The 21930-nt window shown below is 50.3% G+C and overlaps 1 protein-coding gene across 1 annotated transcript in view; it reads left to right on the top strand.

Moving 5' to 3' along the window:
* The window catches only part of SHANK2 (SH3 and multiple ankyrin repeat domains 2), a 559042-nt gene that overhangs the window by 16654 nt on the left and 520458 nt on the right, over nucleotides 1-21930 (top strand). Inside the window, exon 2 of the mRNA XM_082476803.1 lies at nucleotides 8552-8655. The gene's annotated coding sequence lies outside the window, so the exon portion shown is untranslated. The remainder of the gene's footprint in view (nucleotides 1-8551; nucleotides 8656-21930) is intronic.

The raw sequence follows: 21930 nt of genomic DNA, 5'->3' as shown, positions 1-21930 counted from the left end.
TTCAGTTCCGCTTTGCGGGTGCCGCCTGCGTGGACCACCTGTGTGGCCTCGGGCATTGCCTGATCCTCAGCTGTGGGGGATGGTAACACCCACCTAATCAGTAACAATTAGATGGAGGTTGTGTCAGCTAACAACCTGCAGAAGAAAACGCTCCAAAACTTCGGGTAAAAGGACCACTGTTTATTTCAGGGCCAGAGAGTAAATGTGTCATGCTTTATGCTGTACAGTCTCTCTACAAAGCAAGAGCAGTCAAGTGAATGGGCACGGCTGAGCCCCAATAAAACGTTATTTAGAGAAACAAGCTGTGGGCTGACTTTGGCCCGCAGGCAATAATTTGCCGACCCCTGGTTTATTTATCTCACAATTTGGAAAGTGGACCATCTGAGCAGGACTCGGTTGGTTCTTGTGGCCCCTGAGTTCACCTGTGGTCAGCTGGTGGGCAGGCCTCACTCACGTCTCCCGGGTGGGCTGGTCGTTGGCAGGGGTCGGGGGGTAACTGCATCATCCACCTCTCACCCCGCCACAGGCCAGCCTGGCTTGGTCACTGGGTGGTAGCTGCAGGGCTCCCAAGAACGGCGAGAATGCATCCCTTTGCTCTGGCCCGTTTGGTTGAAGCGAGCGTAATGGCCAAGTCTAGGGTCACTGGGAGAGGACTTCCCCAGGCAGAAGGTCCAGGGAGGCGCGCGCCCCGTGTGGGTTTGGTGCAGCCCCGTCTGCATCTATTCCCCCCCCACCCTAGGTGCTGGCCATCGTCATCACCCATCATCGCGCGCACCAGCGGAGGGGCCAGCTGGGGTTTCACGCTTTTAGGGGTCACGGGCTCTGTGGTTCAGCTGGAGGGTGTAATTAATATTTTAACTTTGTTCCTGAGTAATTTTACACGAGAGCTGTTACTAAGCTCATTCCTACCTGCACTTTTGCCTTCTCTGGTAATGGAGCCGGGGCAGAGGAGAGTTAAGAGCGTTCCGTGGAGGTCAAGGGCCACGGGGACTTCCCACCGGGTCCTGATTTTGTGAGGAGCGATTTCCCGGAGGCAGAAAGAGGCAGGATGGGGGAGCCGGGCCCTGGCTCTGGTCCTGGCTGGGCCGCTCAGCTGCTGTGGGACCTCAGCCTCGGTTTTCTCATCGGGAGAATGGGTAGATCAGATGAAGTCACATTCCTGCCAGCCTGGACTTCAGCAGCGATGTAGACGGCACGGTGGGGAGGCGGTGTACGCGTTCCCGCCGCTCCCCGAGGGCTGCGGAAGGTCAGCCTCAGAAAGTTGCTGTGACAAAAGCCAAGGATCAGAGAGTTTTTCCCTTTCCTCCTCATCCCTGACAGTGTTGGCATTTTGCCTTGTTTTCAGGGTTTTTTCCTCCCTCACTCTGTAAAGTGGATTCTGAACCCTTGTGAGCTGTCGAGAATGAGGTTCTTTTTTATTATTGAGGTGAAATACACAGAACGTAAAATCAACCATTTAAAACTGTACAGTTCAGTGGCATTTAGTACAAAAAGTTTTCGTTTTCGTCACCCCAAAAGGAAACCCCATACCCACAAACAGTCCCTTCCAGCCCCTGGCAGCTACCCGTCTGCTTTCTGTCTTTACGGATTTGCCTGCCCTGGACATTTCATGTGAGTGGATCGTACGGCATGAGGTCATTTGCGCTCGGCTTCTTTCACTGAGCAAAATGTTTTTAAGGTTCATCCACATTGTAGCCTGTGTCAGTGCTTCATTCCTTTTAATGGGTGAATAACACTCCCTTGTATGGATAGAGCACATTTTGTCTGTCCTTTCTTTTGTTGATGGACCTTTGGTTGTTTCCACTTTTTTTTTTTTCTTACGTGGGATCTTAGTTTCCCGACCGGGGATCAAACCCGTGTCCCCTGCCTTGGGAGCGTGGAATCTTACCACTGGACCCCCAGGGAAGTCCCTGTTTCCACTTTTTGACGGCTGTGAATGATGCTGCTAGGAACATTCTTGTACCAGTTTTTGTTGGAACCGCTGTTTCACCTTTGGCAGAATCAGGTTCCTCGCTAAGGGAAGGACCTGCAGTATGGGGCCATTCCCGCTGCCTTTCTGGATGAGAGGGAGGTGGTGACATTTCCTCTGTTTTGGGGGTGCCCGTGGGAGGAGCCACCTGTGCGTGGTCAGTTAATCCTCAGGACTCCAGAGTGACGTCTTCATGCATTCCCATTTCACAGAATTAGCTGGCACGTGGTGGGGGGATGGCTGCAGAGCGGGGCTGAGACCAGGCAGATTGACTCTGGGAGCCCTGGTCTTCCAGAGAAGGGCCCCCGGGGCTGGGGCAGCCGGGTCTGTCCAGGACACAGGCCAGCGCCTCCTGACTCCCAGCCCAGGACACCGGGGCTACTCTGTGCCTGGGGCGTACCCTGGGGGTTACAGAGCTGTTTCAGAACGCTTCACAGTTACGATTTCCATCTCCGTAGGAATGATGGGATGGGCGCTGCTAAAAATAGCTGCAGAACGCTGACGGCTAACATTTTAAAATAGTTCAATAATTTAGTGATTCTCCATGGGCGACACGGAAGATCACTCTTAAGTGGGTGCTTTTAAAATCTCCTAGAACCCAGTCACTGCTTGCTTTTTTCAACAATTTGAGGTATATTTCACATACCATGCGATCCGCACATTTAAAGTGTATACTGCAGTGTATTTTTAGTATATTCATGGATTGTACAGCCATCACCACCATCAATTTTGGGACATTCTGGTTCCCCCCAAAACAAACCCCGTACCCATTAGCAGTGGCCCCTCCCCTCCCATCCCCCCTCCTCTTCCCGGGCCCCAGCAACCCCTCATCTGCTTTCTGTCTCTGTGGATGTGCCTATTTGGAGCAGTTTATGTAAATGGAACCATACAATGTGAGGTCCTTTTGTGTCTGCCTTCTTTCACTTAGCATGATGCTTTCAGGGTTCATCCAAGTGGTAGCGTGTGTCGGTGCATCGTGTCTTTTTGTGGCTGAATAAGATTCCATTGCACGGATGGACCGCATTTTATTTATCTAGTCATCAGTTGGTGGACATTGAGGTTACTTCCACTTTTTGGCTATTAGGAAGAGGGCTGCTATGAAGATTAGGATACAGGTTTTTGTGTGGACATATGTTTTTATCTGGTTTAGGTATACGCCTCGGAGTAGAATCATGCGTCTTGGGTCACATGGCAACTCTGTGTAACCTCTTTTCATTTGTTTCGTTTTCCATAAGGTACTTTTTAAAATAAAAGGAAACTCTTTATTTTTAAAAGAATTGCAATTCTAAGAAATAATACAGAGCTATCCCCTGTACCATCTACCCAGTTTGCCCCATGACTAGTATCTTGCAGAACTAAATGTACAACATCTCAACACAGGGACGTTGACAGTGACACGGTCAAGATATAAGTATTTCCATCAGCACCAGGATCCCTCATGCTGCCCTTTTATAGCCCCACAGACTCCCTCCTACTTCACTTGCTTTTCAATCCCTGGCAACCACTAATCTGCCTTCCATCTCTATAATTTTGTGATTTCAGTAATTATACAGAAGTGGAATCACACAGTAAGTGACTTTCTGGTGTTGGCTTCCCTCTCTGTCATCGAAACTCTGTAGAGATTGTTGCGTATCCGTGGCCCCTGCTTTCTTATGCAGAGTAGGATTCCATGGTGTGTATGCGTCAGTTTGTCTAACCCGTCACCCTTGGAGGGGCACCTGGGTTGTTTGCGGTTTGGGGTTGTTACGAAGAAAGCTGCTATAAACATTAGTTTTCAGGTTTTTGTGTGAACATGAGCCTTCATTCCTCTGGGATAAATGCCCACGGGTGCAATTTCCGGGTCGTATGGTAGTTGCATGTTTAGATTTTTAAGAAACAGCTACACTGTTTTCCTACATGGCTGTCCCATTTTGTATTCCCACCAGTAATGTGAGAGTTTGCCCATTTTCTCACCAGAATTTTACTGTTTTCTACTTTAGCCACTCTGGTGTGGGGATATGTCCCTGAGGTGTTGATTTGCATTGCTTTAGTGGCTAATGATGTTTTGAACATCTTTTCATGTGCTCTTTTGCCATCTACCTATCCTCCTTTGTAAAATGTCTCTTGTCCCTGTTTTAATTGGATGGTTTGGTTTTTATCCTGTTAAGTTTTGAGAGTTTTTTATATTCTGAACATGAGTCCTCTGTTAGACGTGTGGTTTGCAAACATTTTCTCCCAGTCTGTGATTTGTATTTTTATCTTCTTCTTCACAGAACAGAAGGTTTTAATTTTGATGAGATCCAATTTATTGATTTTTTTTCTGTGTGTGGATTGTGCTTTTGGCATCCTTTTGGCGTTCCTAACCCTAGATCCTGAAGATTTTCTCCTATGAGAAGTTTTTTTCCAAAGTTTTATAGTTTTACACTTTCCATTTAAGTCCATGATCCGTTTTGAGTTGATTTTTAAAAAATTGAAGTATCGTTGATTTACAGTGTTCTGTTAGTTTCAGGTATACAGCAAAGTGATTTAGTTATACATATATAGATATTTATCTATTCTTTTTCAGATCCTTTTCCATTATAGGTTATTACAAAATATTGAATACAGTTCTCTGCATTATACAGTATGCCTTCGTTGTTTATCTATTTTCTATATAGTAGTGTATCTGTTAATCCTAAACTCCTAATTTATCTCTTCCCCCACCCCTTCCCCCTTTGGTAACCATAGTTTGTTTTCTATGTCTGTGAGTCTGTTTCTGTTTCGTAGATATGTTCATTTGTGTCATATTTTAGATTCCACATGTAAGTGATATTATATGATATTTGTCTTTGACTTACTTCACTTAGTATGATAATCTGTAGGTCCATGCATGTTGCTGCAGATGGCATTATTTCATTCTTTTTTATGGCTGAGTAGTATTCCATTGTATATATGTACCACATCTTTATCCATTCGTCTGTTGATGGACATGTCCTGGCTATTGTAAATAATATTGTAAATAATGCTGCAATGAACATTGGGGTGCATGTATCTTTTCGAATTAAGAGTTTTGTATGGATATATGCCCAGGAGAGGGATTGCTGGGTCATTGTGTAAGGCTCACGTTGATGGCCATTATTTTGTCTATCAGTGTCCAGTTGCTCCAAGGCCCTTTGTTGAAGGGGGCCATCCTTCCTCCATTGAGTTGCTTTTATGCCTTTGTCAAAAATCAATTGGAGGACGTCCCTGGTGGTGCAGGGGTTAAGAACCCACCTATCAATGTAGGGGACACGGATTTGAGCCCTGGTCCGGGAAGATCCCACATGCCGTGGGGCAACTAAGCCCGTACGCCACAACTACTGAGCCTGCACTCTAGAGCCCGTGAGTCACAACTACTGAGCCTGCGAGCCACAACTACTGAAGCCCGTGTGCCTAGAGCCCGTGCTCTGCAACAAGAGAAGCCACTGCAATGAGAAGCCCATGCACCGCAAAGAAGAGTAGCCCCCGCTTGCTGCAACTAGAGAAAGCACGCGGGCAACAGCGAAGACCCAAGGCTGCCCAAAATAAATAAATACAAATATAAATAAACTTATAAAAAAAATCAGCTGTGTGTATTTGTGTGGGTCTATTTCTGGGCTCTCTGTTGAGTTCTGTTGATCTGTGTCCCTATTTGTCCTCCATAACCACACGGCCTTGATTACTCTGGCCGTGTACATCTTGAAATTGGGTAAACTGATTGCTCTCACTTTATTCTTTTCCAAATTCGTTTTAGTTATTCTGGTTCCTTTGCTTTCCCATGTAAATTTCAGAATAATGTTGTCTATGTGTTCCATGAACAGGGTATGTCTCTCCACTTCTTTAGATGTTCTTTGATTTCTTTCACCGGTTCGTGTAGACTTCAGGGTACAAGTCTTGTACGTGTTTTGTTAGATTCACACCTAAGTATTTTATTTTTTTGAGCAATTGTAAACGGTATTGGATTATAAATTTTGGTGTCCACATGTTCATTGCTAGTATATGGGGATACAGTTGACTTTTATATGTCAATCGTGTATCTTGTGACCTTGTTCACAACTCATGTATTATTTCTAGGAGGTGTTGTTTTGGCGATTCCTTGGGATTTTCTACAATCACGTCATCTGCAGATGGGGACAGTTTTATTTCTATCTTCCCAATCTGTATGCTTTTTATTTCCTTTTCTTGCCTTTTGTACTAGCTAGAACGTCTACCCCTGTGTTGAATGAGAATGATGAGAGCAGACATCCTTGCCATGTTCCTCATTACAAAAGGAAAGCATTTAGTCTTTCCCTGTTTGGAATAATGTTAGCTGATGAGATGAAGTTTTGCAGATGCTCTTGATCAAGTTGAAGAATTTCCCCTCTTCCTATTTTTGGGAGAGATGTTGTCACAGATGGCTGTTGAATTTTGTCAAATACTTTCTCTGCGTTGATTGCTATGACCGTGTGATTTTTCCTTCTTTAGCCTGTTGGTATAGTGTATTACATAAATTTATTTTTATTTTTTTAATTAATTAATTTATTTTATTTATTATTATTTTTTTAAAGACACCAATTGTACTTGAACATTTGTTACTTTTTTTTTTGAATTTATTTATTTATTTACTTTTGGCTCTGTTGGGTCTTTGTTTCTGTGAGAGGGCTTTCTCTAGTTGTGGCAAGCGGGGGCCACTCTTCATCGCGGTGCGCGAACCTCTCACTATCGCGGCCTCTCTTGTTGCGGAGCACAGGCTCCAGACGCGCAGGCTCAGTAGTTGTGGCTCACGGGCCTAGTTGCTCCGCGGCATGTGGGATCTTCCCAGACCAGGGCTCGAACCCGTGTCCCCTGCATTAGCAGGCAGATTCTCAACCACTGTGCCACCAGGGAAGCCCCTATTTATTTTAAAAATATTTATGTATGTGTGTATGTGGCTGCATCGTGTCTTATTTGCGGCACACGGGATCTTTGTTGTGGCATGTGGGGTCTTTTGTTGTGGTGCGGGCTCTAGAGTGCACGGGCCCACTAGTTGCAGCACACGGGCTTAGTTGCCCTGCAGCACGTGGGATCTTATTAGTTCCCCGACCACGGATTGAACCTGCGTCCCCTGCATTGGAAGGCGGATTCTTAACCACTGGACCACCATGAAAGTCCCTATAAATTGATTTTTTTAAAAAATATTGAACCAGCCTAGCATTCCAGAAATAAACTCTACTTGTCATGATATATAATTCTTTTCATATAATGCTTAATTCTATTTGCTAATATTTCATTAAGGATTTTTTATGTCTATATTTATGAGAAATATTCACCTGTGGTTTTCTTTTTTGTACTCTCTTTGTATGGTTTTAGTATCAGGGTCATATTTGTTCTGCAAAATGGATTGGGTTCTATTTTCTGGAAGATATTGTGTAGAATTGATGTTCATTCTTTAAACATTTCATGGAATTCTTCTGTTTTAGCCGGCTTGTTTTGACATCACTCTCACAAGGGAAGTATTACTGCCAGATGGAGGTAGATGTCCAGCTTCCTCAGTTGACCTCAAGTGGGGAGGCTCCTGTTATTGCTGGTGGGGGAGGGGACCTGCTCCCCACGTGGTCTCCACTGATACCGTGGTGGGGGTGGCCTCATTCTTGCTGGTGATGGGGAAAGTCCTGACCCTCCGTTAGCTCTCTTCTGACCCCAGTCCAGCGGGGTGAGGGGGGGGGGGCGTGAGGGAGGGGTGCCAAATGCGTGTGGAAATCCGGGCTCGCCGAATGGAACCAGAGGAGGATTTGTTACAGCTCGGCAGGGAAGAAAGTCCCAGCTCCGCACCTTGGTTTATTTGATCCCCCCCAGTGGAGGTTTGGGTGCCTCACGACAGCCACGCAAGGGGAAGCCCAGGCTCCCCCCTCGGCCTCTGCTGCTATGAATCAGGGTGGGGGCCACAGTTTTCCTGTGATATCTGGGTGGAGCAGAGCAGTTATTGTCTAAACGTAGTCCTTTTCGTCTGCCATTTTCCTGGTGTTTTGGCTGGAGAGAATAGTCATTTGTTGCGGCTTTTTTTTTTCTGCTTCTACTAGTGTTTCTGGGTTTCTGACTTCTTATCTCCCAGTCTGGGATATGAGGTTCTCCAGACCGGAGAACCGACCACCGTGCTATTCCTTGGGTCCCTGGTCCCGGACCATTCTGCCTTCTCTCTACCTCTCAGAGTCTTATGTTTGTTTCCTGTACGACATACTGGGTTTTTCGTGGCTCTTCTTGGGAGGAGTAGGGAAAAGTGCGTCTACTCCATCTTTCCCGAAGCAGAAGTGCAGCCCCTGGTTTTCAGCTCAGAGATATCAGGATGCACTTGAAGTTTTAACCTCTGCCTCTTGGAGCCTCCATCTCAGCGGTCCCCAACCTTTTTGGCACCAGGGACTGGTTTCGTGTCAGACAGTTTTTCCACGGGTGGGTGGGTGGGGGTGATGGTTCAGGCAGTAATGTGAGCGATGGGGAGCGGCTGTAAATACAGGTGAAGCTTCACTCGCTTGCCTGCCGCTCACCTCCTGCTGTGCAGCCCGGTTCCTAACAGGCCACGGACCGGTACCAGTCCGGTACCCCTGCTGGTACCCCTGCTCTATCTGACCGTGACCTGGTTGTCTCTTGCAGCTCTGGAAATCTCTCCTGTCTCCATGCCTTGACCCACTGGAGTGCAGACGGTTCCTGTTCTAACAGACCTTTCTGCGGGGCCCAGTCTGACAGCAGCACCTCTGGTGAGTTAGAACATCTTCTCCTTGTCCTTGTCACCTGCAAGCCAGTCTCCATTGCCATGGTGTGGTTCACCTCACCCCTTCAGCACTGCGGCCAGAGGATGGTCAGTTCCTCGCAATCAGGGCCCAGGCGCTTGTGTCAGGGTGGGGAGAGGGCGGGTGGAGTTGCCCTTGGCGCTGGGGGAACAAGCCTGCCCCTTGGTGCCTAGCTAATGTGACCTTGGGGGAATTATTGGGACTGTGGCTGAAGGTCCAGGTCTGGCTCCTTGTCTGTGCTCTGAGGTGTCCAGGCGGGACTCAGCCAGTGCGGCTGAGAGTGGATGATGGGGGAAGTGTTACAGGTGCCCCACCTCCATTTTTGTTTGGACCAGGGGACACCTGTTTGTGCCCAGCACAGGGACCACGGAGGGAAGCCCACGATCTGTGGTTCCGCAGAGCTGAGATATGCCCTGTGCTCAGAGTCTGGTGCCCAGAGCTTGTTATATGTGCTCCACTGGTATCGTTTCATCTGTAATATGTGCTTAAACTTGGCATTTGCTGAATGTTGCCTAAAGGCTGGGCTTTTACCACGACTGACCTCATGAAGAAAGGGAAATGATTGCCATTCTCAGGTGAGGGGACAGGCTTCCAACAGTTAGACACACTGCTCATGGCCTACTTGGTCCTGAGAGGCTCCATCCAGCCCTGGCAGTGCACAGCCTGGGCTCTTTCTGGTGCGACACCCGGCCGCCCAGCCTGGCTCCACATACTGGGGACCAGAAAAGCAGGTCTGTGAGGTCCACTCCCCCTTGGACACCATTTCTCAGCCTTTATAAAAAATATCATCGCCTATCCATGGAGACATTTTGGACCCTTTTTCCAAATTGTCCACCCCAATGAAATTTTAATACTATGGAAAGGCTGTATATCTGTTGATGTTCTGCTTGTATATCTGTGCTTTCTACTTAAAAACACTAAGATCCATTTCACCTTCCAAGATTCCATTGAGAGTGCATGTCCTGGACTTACAAATACAGCAGGCAGGAGCGGAATGTCGGAGCCACTGCCCCTGCCCTGGTCCTGGTCTCCACTGCTTTTGGGGGTCGCCTCCTAACTGGTTTCCTACCCCCGGCTTCCCAGCTCTGCAGTCCTGCCTGAAATGCAGTTCAGACGCTCTCACTGTCCTTGTTCAAGCCTTTCCGTGTGGTCATGGTTCCCTCCCTGTGCTCTGAGCTTCTCTGGCCTCTGCTCTCGCCCTCCCCCGGGCGCACGCGGGCACTCACCTGGCGAGCGGTGGTGATGGGGCCCCATGGAGGACCAGCCCCCGCTGTCCCTGCTGAGTGGGCACAGCCTACAGTCCCCTTGTCCTCTGTTCCTCCCCAATGCTGGATGCTGGCCCCTTGTCGGGAACCCCCTGGCTCTGAACCCCACGGTACCTGCTCACTCACCGTGGCTCAGTGGAGAGGTGACAGACGGATGCACACGAGACGCGCGACTCTAGTGGAGGATGTGGCCGCCCTTTCTTCTAGAGGCAGAGCAGCCTCAGAGCAGGAGGGTGTCCAGGTTTGAGGGAAGGTCCCGCGCTAGGCTGAACCGTACCTACGGCATCGTCCATAAGGCCTGCCTTTGACGTCCTGGGGATCGGGACTTGGGACTCACTTACCATTCATTATGGTGGCAGCTGGTGGCAGAGCACAGAGCTCCCGTGCAGCGTGTTTCTGAATTTGTGGGTCATCTGCCCCAGGCCAGATGGGGGGCTTGTTGGTTCACGACGAGGTCGAACCTCTCTGAGCCTGGGTTTGCACCAAGGCCCTCTGACCTCCTCCAGGTTTCTTCCTGAGAAAGGACACTTGCCCAGTTGATCTGAGCGTTTGCTTGTCACCATTGCGGGGTCTGAGATAGGGTGCTGCCCGGGCTGGGCCTCCAGCCTCTTCTTAGAGAACTATTATACTTACCATTGGCCCCAAGCGGTGGGAGCATTTGATTTCAGGATCTGTCCCTGTGACCGTGGTCATTGATGTACAAGGGGAAAGAGAAGAGGAAAAAGCTGGACCGGACAGCCCCCTTTGGGCCAGGAGTGGACGTGTTGTAATCTTGGTTTGCCAGCCAGGGTGCTTTTTGCCCACACAGTGGGCTGTCTCCAGGCCAGGGGACCAGGTGTTCATTGGGAGATTAGGCCTCTCAGCTGGAGGAAGGATGGTGGCCCTTGCGCTGTGGACGGGGAGGGTTTCCATCTCTCGGGCGTGGATCTTCGTGAGCCCAGGAGGTGCTGCGTCCTGGGTGTGGGCGTAGGTGAGGCAGAATTCTCCATCAGCCCCAGGTTTATCTGGGCTCTTCATCTCCCTCTCAGCTGCTTCTCCTGCATCCTCAGGTGTCCCACAAAGGGGCCCTGCCCCTCAGCGACCTCCGGGTGTCCTGGGGCCTCCATTCATCACGGATGCCCCCTGTGTGGGCGCCTCACAGCCCCCCTGCCCTGGCTGAAGCATCACCTTACAGTTGAAACATTCATCACTTAATAAGCCCGTGTAGATTCTGGGTTTCAGACCTTTCGGAGTGATTCCCTCCTGCTGCCACTCAGAAAAAATGGAAAATTACCCTCGCGTGGTAATTTAGTGAGTAGCCGGATGTCACATGATGAGTGGCAGAAGGGTTCCACTTTAGAGTAACAGGATTAGTGTACAGTGTTGTGAATTCTCACCCGTGATTCAATGAATCACAGATGGAATGAATTCAAAGATACGGTTTTTGTGAAGTGGTCTTTATTATTGCCTCAAATTATTTTTTCCACTTGTGGGTATAATCAGACACCCCCCCTAGGGTGCCGGAGGATTTCTGAGGTTCCAGGTGACTTTCCTGGTGGTGACGTGTGACACATCCAACAGATTTGGGTGAAGACTCTGTCTTTGGTGATGAGATTCAAGCAATTCTCTCCAAAACTGGGTGCCTAGTGTGTGGTCCTAAATCAGGGCTTGGCAGACTATGGCACATGGACCAAATCCTACCATCATCTGTTTTTGTAAATCCAGTTTTTTTTCAATTGTGATAAAGTACACGTGGCATAAATTTTTACCATCTTAACCGTTTCTAAGTGGACAGTTCAGGGGCATTAAGTACATTCACATTATTGTGCAACCATCACACCATACACCTCCAGAACTTTCCATCTTCCCAAGCTGACACCCTGGCCCCATTCAACACTCACTCCCCTCCCCCCCCCCCCCCCCCCAGCGCCTGGCCCCAGCATCCTACTTTCTGTCTCTATGGATTTGATGACTCTAGGGACCTCCTATGAGTGGAATCCTACAGGATTTGTCCTCTTGTGTCTGACTTTTTTCTCTGAACATACTACCCTGAGGGTTCATCCATGTTGTAGCCTCTGTCAGAATTTTCTTCTTTTTTAAGGTCAAATAATCTTCCACTGTATGGAGATCAGACTTTGTGTATCGACGGACATTTAGGTTGTTTCTTTCCACCTTCAACTGTTGTGATTAATGCTGCTCTGGAAATGGGTGTAAAAATACCAGTTCTTTGGGGGATATACCCAGAAGTGGAATCGCTGGGTCACATGGTAATTTTACATGTAACTTTTTGAGGAATCGCCATACTGTTTTCCACAGTGGCTACATCGTTTTGTATTCCCACCAGCAATGCCAAGGGTTCCAATTTCTCCACATCCTCACCAATGCTTTTTTCCTGTCTTTTTGATGGTAGCCATCCTAGTGGCTGTGAAGTAGTATCTCACTGCAGTTTTGGTTTTCATTTCCCCAGTGATCAGTCACGCTGAGCATCTTTTCATGTCCTTCTTGGCCATTTGTATGTCTTCTTTGGAGAAATGTCTGTTCAAGTCCTCTGCCCATTTTTGAATTGGGTTACTTGATTTTTGTTATTCAATCGTAGAAGCTCTTTATATATTCTGGATTTTTATCCCTTGCCAGATATGTGATTTGCAAATCTTTCCTCCCACTCCATGGGTTGTCTTTTGTAAATAAAGTTTTATTGTCACGCAGCCATGCTCGTTCCTTCTTGTATTATCTCTGGCTGCTTTCATGCTACAGAGGCCGAGTTGAGTGGCTGTGACAGAGGCCGTGTGATCTCAGAGCTGAGAATATCTACAGGCTGGCCCTTTACACAAAGTTTGCTGACCCCTGTTCTAAATGATCTCGGTGCATCCAGCGCTGACAGCCAGATCAGAGGCTGAGAGATGCCCTCTGTCCACAAATCCCGGCGGCATGAGCACTCAGTCTGCGTCCTCCTGGTCTGAAGCCCTCTGTGTCTTGGTTAAGTTGTGTGGCTTCTTCTTGTGACATCTGCGTAGGAGGCGGGCTCCAGACGGGGGAATCCTTCCTCCTGGGAGCAGGTGGTGGCGGCGTTTAGGGACTGCCCCTAACCAGTGACCCCCAGAGGAAGGCTCATGATGGACCAAGTCAGAACCCAATGGGCTGGCATTTATCCTGTTCATCCTACTCCTCCTTTGATAGGGAATTCCAGAGATATAGCCTTCTTTGGGCTTGGAGCTGGGCCTTGGGGGGTGTTAGGTCCAGGCAGCCAGAGGGAGGCCCGGGCCTGTGTCGCCCAGGGCATTACAGGAGGGATTAGCTTTGTATGTAAGAGGTCGTGGGCCCCGGGCATGTCCAGCAGCTCCACCACGATGGGGGGGCGATGCTGTACAAACCGCATGGACGCTGCTTACAGAGGGGTCCCCCGCAGCCCCCCGCATCTCAGATTGCAGTGAGCCGGGGAGTGATGGTGGGCGAGGGGTGTGGACATCGAATGCGGGCCACTGTCTCCAGATGTTTGGCTCCGCAAGGCGGGGCGTCTGCTCTCACTGTCTGCGTGTTGTTTGCAGAACAAAAGCACAATAGCTGTTCGCTCTCCACCCAGAGCCCCAACCTGGGTCTGGTATGCAGTCAGTAAATGGGGAGCAGGTGACTGTCCCCTCCCGGGGCAGTCCCTGTGCAGGCCCGGGCGAGGGTGATGGTACCTCTCTGAGCTTGTGTGAAGGAGGTGGCCATCAATCACTGTTATCTCCCCAGAGGGACCCAGGAATCTGCAGAAGGAGCTAAGCGTCGCTGTATGGAGCCGTTGGAAATGGCCCTAAAGGTATCAAGTCCTCATCTCAGGACCACATGTGTCACCGTGTACAGTACAGCTTGCAGATGTGATCAAGTTAAGGGTCCTGAGATATGGGGGGTTACCCTGGATCATCTAGTTGGGCCCCTAACACCATCACAGGAGCCCTTACAAGAAGGAGACAGAAGGAGATGTGAACACAGAGGAGACCCCGTGATGACAAAGGCAGGGACTGGGGTGATGCAGCCACGAGCCCCAGGGCACCTGGAGCCCTGGAAGCCCGAAGAGGCAGAAAGGACTCTCCCCCGGAGCCTCCGGAGGGCGCTAGCCCTGCAACACCCAGATTTCAGTCCAGGGAACCTGATTCCAGACTTTCGGCCTCCAGGATGGGGAGAGAATACTTTTGTGTTGCTCTGAGCTGCCCGGCGTGTGACACTTTGTTATGGCAGCCCCGGGACGCTCATACAGCACGTGGATCTGGATTTGGTTGGGGAACAGGGTCACTTTTCAGTGAGAAGGAGGAGAAGTGGGGTCTCGCGTGTGGCCGGGGCTCAGGTTTCCGCCGGGGTTACCCTGATGGCAGGCCGGTCACCGTGGGAAGACGTGACGGCCTTTCCCCAGGTCACCGCGGCCCAGCTGAAACCTTGGGGAGGGGCCTTGGTGCTGGCGTAGGCAGGACTGCCCTCACCCTGTCACTCTCTGCAGGACGTGCCCCCAGATCAACCGCCAGGAGAGGTGTAGCCTGCTCTGAACGCAGCGCCTGCAAGCTGCTTCCTGTGGGCCCCGGGCATCTCCCCTCTCGGCCGGGCTGGGGACGTGCTGGCCGGTGTGCCCACGCCGGCTGCACATTGCTGGGCCCCCGTGGAAGTGCCCCGAGTATTTCACACATTCATAGTTTCCCTCTACGAATGTACACCTTGAGTGCTTCAACCTTCTTCCTGGGCCTAGAGGTGAAGGTGGGCACCTAGAGACCAGCCCACACGCCTCCTGCCTTTGGTCTTTCCGGGCGGGTGAATTCTGCTCCGGCTGCCCCAGGATCTTCACCTCTCGTCAGGGCAGAGGGAGCGAGGCCCGAGGGGTCAGGCACCTGCCAGGCCGCCCCCGCCCCCGACGGCAGCACATGGTTCCTCACCGTCCTTGGGTGCATTCCCCGTGCCCGAGGGTCCTGTCCCAGCCTCTAGGTTCCCACCTCTGCTCTGTGCACCACCCCTCCTGGTGCCCGTCCCCTTGGCCGTCGGGAGACCCCACCTCCCGGGAGGCTTCCCTGTCTCCGCCTCTGCACGCTCTCTGTGACCCACTGCAGGCCCCTGTGCAGGGCAGGATGCAGCTGCACCCTCGGGCATCTCGGTGCCATTGTGGGAATAAGCTCAGTGCCCCTGGGTTGCCCCCTCCTCTCCCTCCGCCCTCTCCCACCACTTTAGACCTGGTTACCCAGTGAGGCAGGTGGCGGCGGGAAGCATCTCCCAGCGTCAGGGTGGGTGAGCGGCGGGACCTCGAGAGCTGGTACAGGATCGTCCTCGGGCTTCCAGAGCCCCGGGCGGGGTGTGCGATGTTGAGGAGGGTGCGCGGGTCCAGGCGGACCGGGGTGTTCGCAGCAGCTGCTGGGCTGCTCTGAGGAATGAGGTGGAGGCCATGAGTCTGGGGAAATGGGTGGTGGTCATTGGGCCCATCATGTAGATCCTTCCAAATAGCTCAGCCAGGGACCGCGTCATCATCTCGGCAGCAAGAGCCCCTCTGTGCTGCATGTGTCAGGCCCTGCAAACAGCACCTGGGCGGCTCACCGATGCTCCCCCTCAAGGGTGAGGACGATCAAGGAATAGCAAGAACTGGGTTTGTTTCCCCAAATGGGTCGTCTCAGTCCTAGCAAAAGGGCCGTGTCATTTTGCTTTGACTTTAGAGCCTGGCCTGAGGAGCAAGAATTCTCGGGCATCTTGTTGAAATTGCAGATTCTAAGACCTCCTCCAATGGAAATCCAATTCAGTAGGAATCTGCCTTGTTAGCCTGCTAACCAAATGATTCTGCTGCAGGCCCCACGGGTAAAACTCTGCTTTAATCATTAGGCTAAAACCATTAGGCTACCACCAACCCGTGGGTTGAGAGCACATTTTTGCAGCCACGTGTGGTATTTATCTCTGAGCTTCCTGGCAGCCAGGGAGAAAAGGGAAAGATGGGATAACAGAATTCTCTTGTCTGATATTAAACTAGTTCCTCTGGAGAGCAGATTTTTCTTAGCACTCTAGTCTAGGAGGAATGTTTTCACGTAGCGTTTTCAGTTGTGGTTTTGCCAAAAAAAAGAAAACCCCAAATAGTTTTCAAATACTGTTTGACCTCAGCGAAAGCTGAGGACATAACAACATTTTCGAGGTGGACACTAAGCTGGGGGGTTCAGGTGTGTTGCTGTCTCATAGATTCAGACGTAGGACTTAAGGAGCCATGGGCAGAGGTAACTTTGGCCAAGGGCAAGGCTTTTTGCAGAAGAGAATTAAAAGAGAAGAAAGAAAGAGAATTGAATGACTGTGTGATTGCATTTTATGTGAAATGCCCCAAGCAGTCAAATCTATAGAAACAGGAAGTCATGTGACGTTGCCAGGGGTGGTGGGGGTGAGGGGGTTGGGAGGGGATGGCTGAGAATTGTGGGTTTCTTTTTGAGATATTGAAAGTGTTTTAATATGGATAGAGGTGATGGTCTACCCAACTTAATGATTATAGGAGAACCCACTGTATCGTGCCCTCCAATGGATGAGTTGTATGGCGTGTGAATTACATCTTCACCAAAGTGTTTAAAAACAAAAAATCGATGACATTAGTGTGTCGCAGTGAGTCCAAGGTTGGGTGCCAGGGGGTCGGAAGGAGACGACTTGGCCTGATGAAGCCTCGGGGAGCTTCCTTGGGGTAGGGAAACTTCTAGGGTTGCAGCATTCCCCGTGATCCCCCCTAAACCATGGCCCTGAGCAGTGGACCGGCCGTCAGGTCAGCGGGGCTCCCGCCCTGGCCCGAGGGTCTGAGTTGGGCGTGGTTGCGTGTCCGAGGATCCCAGGAAAAGGGAGGAACGGGCACTGAATTCCATGTTCTCACGTGTTGGTGTCTCTGTTCCCCGAGACAGTTTTATCTGCAGCCCTGAGGCTGCTGAATGAGCTCTTTGGAGCGGGACTTGCCCGCCTCCAGGTGTGGAATGTGGCTTCCCTGGGCGGAGGAGGCTGCGTGTGTCCTGGGTTCTCTCAGCAGAAGCCTGGGTCTCTCCCATCTGCTGAGCCCGGGCCAAGTGGGTGGAAATAGCCGGATGGAATGAGTTAGGATCTGGTCTCAATGTAGGGCCAAATATACTGAGGCTCGTAGAGACAGACGGCTTCCTGGTAAGAAAGGAGCTGGATGAGAGTGACTGTAAGTAAAGTGATCTTAAGGTGAAAATAAATATGTTTGTATGTGTTTCAGATGAAACAAATCGTGTAGCCAAACCAGGAATTTTCTAGGGTGGTGACACTGGGTGTTAACCACGCTTTCACGGGGGGATGGTTTTCTGAAACTGATGGTTTATGAAACTGAAGGGGCTGTGTTGAGGGAACCCGATTAAGAACCTGGTGTCCAGAGCTCTCGGCTGTTTTGTCGCCCAGGGGTACACCTGGCAGAGAGGGTCTCATGCAGCCACTAGGCAGGCGGGGGCTGATGCTGGCCAGTCGTCGGGTTCTGCTGGAAGGGACGGCTGCCGCATGGCTTTATAACTGCGGGGAGTCACCAACTTGCTGACTTCACCTTTCCTTGGAAAGAACAAGGGAGAAGTCACATGGAATGTAATTCACCAAAACAAACACGTCAACTTTCCGGTGTATGAGGTGCTCCTGTCGCAGACCGTTGGAAATAAAATTCAAGGTGTTCGGTTGGATGCAAATTGTCCCTTTTTCTTTCTTTCTTCTTTTCTTTTTTACCGTTGGCATTTTTATTATATTACAAATTATCACCTGTCTGCCTCCGTAGCAAGCCGATGTCTGTAGTTTTGCTGTGGTTCCATAGCCACGGATGGGAAAAATAGTGCAATTTACCTGTCCGTCAAAAGCGCAGTCAGGGACGAAGGGAAGGGCTGCCGGTTCCCACGTTCTCTAAATATTTACGCTTCTGTTCCTCTTTTATATTTATTCCTTCCACCTGGACGGCAGGTACACAGTCGCCTTCCAGTGCTAATTCTCCCTGGATGTTTTTAGAGGGAGCGGTTCAGCTAATCAGAGCTGCTTCACAGTCACGAAATGGATTCAAAGTAATATTTAATCCAACCCATGGAGGAAATGCCAGCCGCCAGGACGCTGGAATGTAGAGCAGGCCCGTCGGGTGTTTGTCGTGAGCACGGCTGTCTGCTGTGTCGCCTTCATCAGTTGGCAGGGGGCGCGGGGAGATCTGTGAACCAGCTTGTTAAGGAAAACAGAGAATTTTGCATTTATGCCCCTCGCCCCGCCCCCGTACCGTGGTAGCGCAAACGCCTGACAGCGCAGGGGGCCCTCGAGCTGGTGTGTGGAGTTCATTTATTATTTTTCCCTCATGTGTTCGCGGGGCGATTGCTTCAGGAGACACTGAGGTCCCCACACAGTCTTGGGGCACACGGTGTCAGAAATTGGATACGGGATCCCAAGGATGGGGCATGAGGCTGGTCCACGGGCCCCTTGTGCCGATCAGGGCCCTTCTTCTGTAGCCGCAGCCCAAGGGCGGCTCTCCCTGGGCCTGTCTTGTCTGCAGCAGCCACGGAAAATGACTGTGGACCTGGCCCTGTGGACACCCCTGCCCTGCAAGTGACCCTGCACACTCTGCCACTCCCCGCCACCAACACGCTAATGCACAGCACACACCTCGGGTGGCTTGGTCGGTGGAGGGTGGGAAGCCTTGGCAGCCCTGCCCCTTTCTGAAACTCTCCTCCTTGTGGGATTCAGAGGGAATCCAAAGGCTCCTTGTCCCCCTTTGGGCAACTTGGGCCTCCTTAAACTTAATCCCAACAGACAGGTGTGAGAGGGCCCAGGTCTGATGCAGGTGTCAGGCCAACATCACTCGGGCCTCTGTCCCCTGCCTGCCCCTAGCTCTGTCCTGAGAGGGACTGGGTCACATGCCCCGAACGTCCCGGCGTCCATTCCTCTGCCTGGCATCCCTGTCCGCATCCCTGGACAGGCCAGGAGGAGATGGTGTTTCTTTTTTAAAAAATTTTATTAAAGTATAGTTGATTTATAATGTTGTGTTAATTTCTGCTGTACAACCAAGTGATTCAGATATATATATATATATATATATATATATATATATTCTTTTTCATATTGTTTTCCATTGTGGTTTATCACAGGATATTGAATATAGTTCCCTGTGTTATACAGTAGGACCTTGTTTATCCATCTTGTATGTAATAGTTTGCATCTGCTAATCCCAACCTCTCAGTCCGTCCTTCCCCCACCCCCTCCCCCTTGGCAACCACAAGTCTGTTTTCTGTGTCTGTAAGTCTGTTTCTGTTTTGTAGATAAAGTTCATTTGTGTCATATTTTAGATTCCACATATAAGTGATATCATATGATATTTGTCTTTCTCTGTCTGACTTACTCCACTTAGTATGATCATCTCTAGGTCCATCCATGTTGCTGCAAATGGCATTATTTCGTTCTTTTTTATGACTAATATTCCATTGCATATATGTGCCACATCTTCTTCATCCATTCATCCGTTGATGGACATTTAGGTTGCTTCCATGTCCTGGCTATTGCAAATAGTGCTGCTACGAACACTGGGGTGCATGTATCTTTTTGAATTATGATTTTTTTCTGGAAATATGCCCAGGAGTGGGATTGCTGGATCATACGGTAGCTCTATTTTTAGTTTTTTGAGGAACCTCCATACTGTTCTCCGTAGTGGCTGCACTAATTTACATTCCCACCAATAGCGGAGGAGGGTCCCCTTTTCGGGGAGATGGTGTTTCTGTGGCCTCTGCCTCCTGCATCCCTTCCCCAGGACTGGCTCTGGGTGGCTCCATGGCAGCCAGTGTAGGCGGTGCCCAGGTAGAGAGAGCTAGTTTGTGTGACAGGAAGCACGCCCCTGGCCTCTCTTCTGTGCCTCTGATCAGGCCTAGGCTGAGGTGGTCCAGGTGAGACCTGGGTGGGGCCTGCCTTCAGGAATCCTGCTTCCCCTAGAAGTGCAGGGGTGGCTGGTGGGGCACAGATGCCCGATGCGTGTATGTGAGGCACACCTGTCTCAGGAGTCCCGGGCGGCACCTGGTCCTGCGTCATCACGTGGGGAGCCTGTCACCCGAGAACTTGTCCATGGGGAACGCAGGTCCCTGCCCAGCCCAGGCTCACCTTACCCAGGCATTGGCAGCTGTTCTGGGCGGCGCAGACGGGAAGCACGTCGGATCCTGTTACCTGCCTTGGGGGGTTGTCCCTGCAGCCAGTTCCAGCTGGGAAACGTGCTTACGAGCCAGGGCGCTTGCCCTGGTCCTCTGGTCACCCTGGGAGCAAATGTTCTCCAGATTTCCTCTGTGCGGTATGTGATTCTTGTTTGGATTTACATTTTTCTAAAAGTAACTTACATGCTGGTAAATTAATCCAGCTGTCAGTTTCCCCACCCCTCCCATGCAACTCTGCTCCTTAGAACTACAGCCACGTATAGGACCGGATGTTCAGGGGTGCCCAGACCATCCATATGTTCAGTGATTCTCTAGAAGGCCTCACAGGACTCAGCCAAGCTATCAATATTATAGTTGCACTTCGTTACAGCGAAAGGATACAGATGACAGTCAGCTGATGTAAAGGCTCGTGGGCCAGGGTCCAGGAGAGACCAGGCACCAGCTCCCAGCTGGCCCGTCCCACTGGAGACTTACAAATGGCACTTCATTCTTCCAGAAACCTTGTGTGACGACACACGTGAGCTACTGCCAGTTAGGGACACGCCTTGCAGCCCGGACTCCAGGGGGTCACATAGGCATGGCTGACCACCTACAGGCTGACCTTAGTCTCCAGCCCCTTCAGAGGTCAAGCCGAAGGCCCGCCTACCATAAATCACGTTCTCAGTGTAAATGACCTGATGTGGCTCAGGGCACCCTATAAACAAAACCACTCTTCTTAGGAGGACATTCCAAGGACTCAGAGGTGCCCTCCCAGGAGCCCAGCAAGGGTTTGGACAACCCAGGTCCTCTGTGTTCATCCTTTACTGCCAGCAGTAGTTCGGAGAGAGGGTCCAAGATCACATCTTGGTTCTACCGTGTCTTAGCTCTCTGGTTTAGGAAGTTTTCCCCTCTCTTTATGTCTCTGTTTCCTTATTGGTAGAATAGGTGCGATCCTGGATAAGCACAGAGGTAAAGAACTTGAAGACAGAATGACAACCGATGAAAGCGAGTGACTGTTCTAGCCACGCCGGTGACACTGACGAAAACACGGCCACCCACTGCAGAGAACAGGCCGTGGGTCCTCAAAGAGTTAAACAGAGAGCTGCCATATGACCCAGCAGTTCCACTCCTGGGCACATACCCAAGAGACACGAACACGTGTTCACATGTGTCTACCCAAGAGACATGGACACATGTGACTGTTCACAGCAGCATTATTTACAATAGCTCCAACGTGTAAAGAGCCCAGATGGCCATCGACAGATGAATGGATAAACACATGTGGCCCATCCATACAAGGGAATATTATTCACCTGTGAAAAGGAATAAAGCCCTGACAACATATGCTACAACATGGATGAACCTCAAAAACGTTATGCCAAGTCAAAGAAGCCAGACATAAAAGGTCACACCTTGTGTGATTCCATTCATATGAAGTGCAGTGAATGGGCAAATCCACAGAAACAGAAATTGGATTTGTGGTGGCCAGGGGCAGGATTGGCTGGGGGGTCGGTGGGATTTGGAGGAGGAAGGAAGGGGGAGTGACCCCCTAATTGGCATGGGGTTTCCATTTGGGATGACAAAAATGGCCTGGAATTAGATACTGGTGATGTTTGTACAGCATAGCTAAAACCCACTGAATTGTACCCTTTAAATGGTGAGTTTTATTTCAGTATTAAAAGTTGTTAAAAACAAAAACAAAAACAAAACCCCCTGAATACCACAACACACCTCGCAGAATGGCCAGAATCCGGAGCATTAACTTCAGATACTGGGGAGGATGCGGAGCAACAGGAACTCTCGTTGTTGCCGGTGGGGACGCAAAATGGTGCAGCCACAACTACTGAGCCTGCGCGTCTGGAGCCTGTGCTCCGCAACAAGAGAGGCCG

This window comes from Balaenoptera physalus, assembly GCF_965194825.1.
Source record: "Balaenoptera physalus genome assembly, chromosome: 10".
NCBI lineage: Eukaryota > Metazoa > Chordata > Mammalia > Artiodactyla > Balaenopteridae > Balaenoptera > Balaenoptera physalus.
The sequence above is the reverse complement of the archived record's forward strand: the minus strand, read 5'-3'. Positions and strand labels throughout refer to the sequence as shown.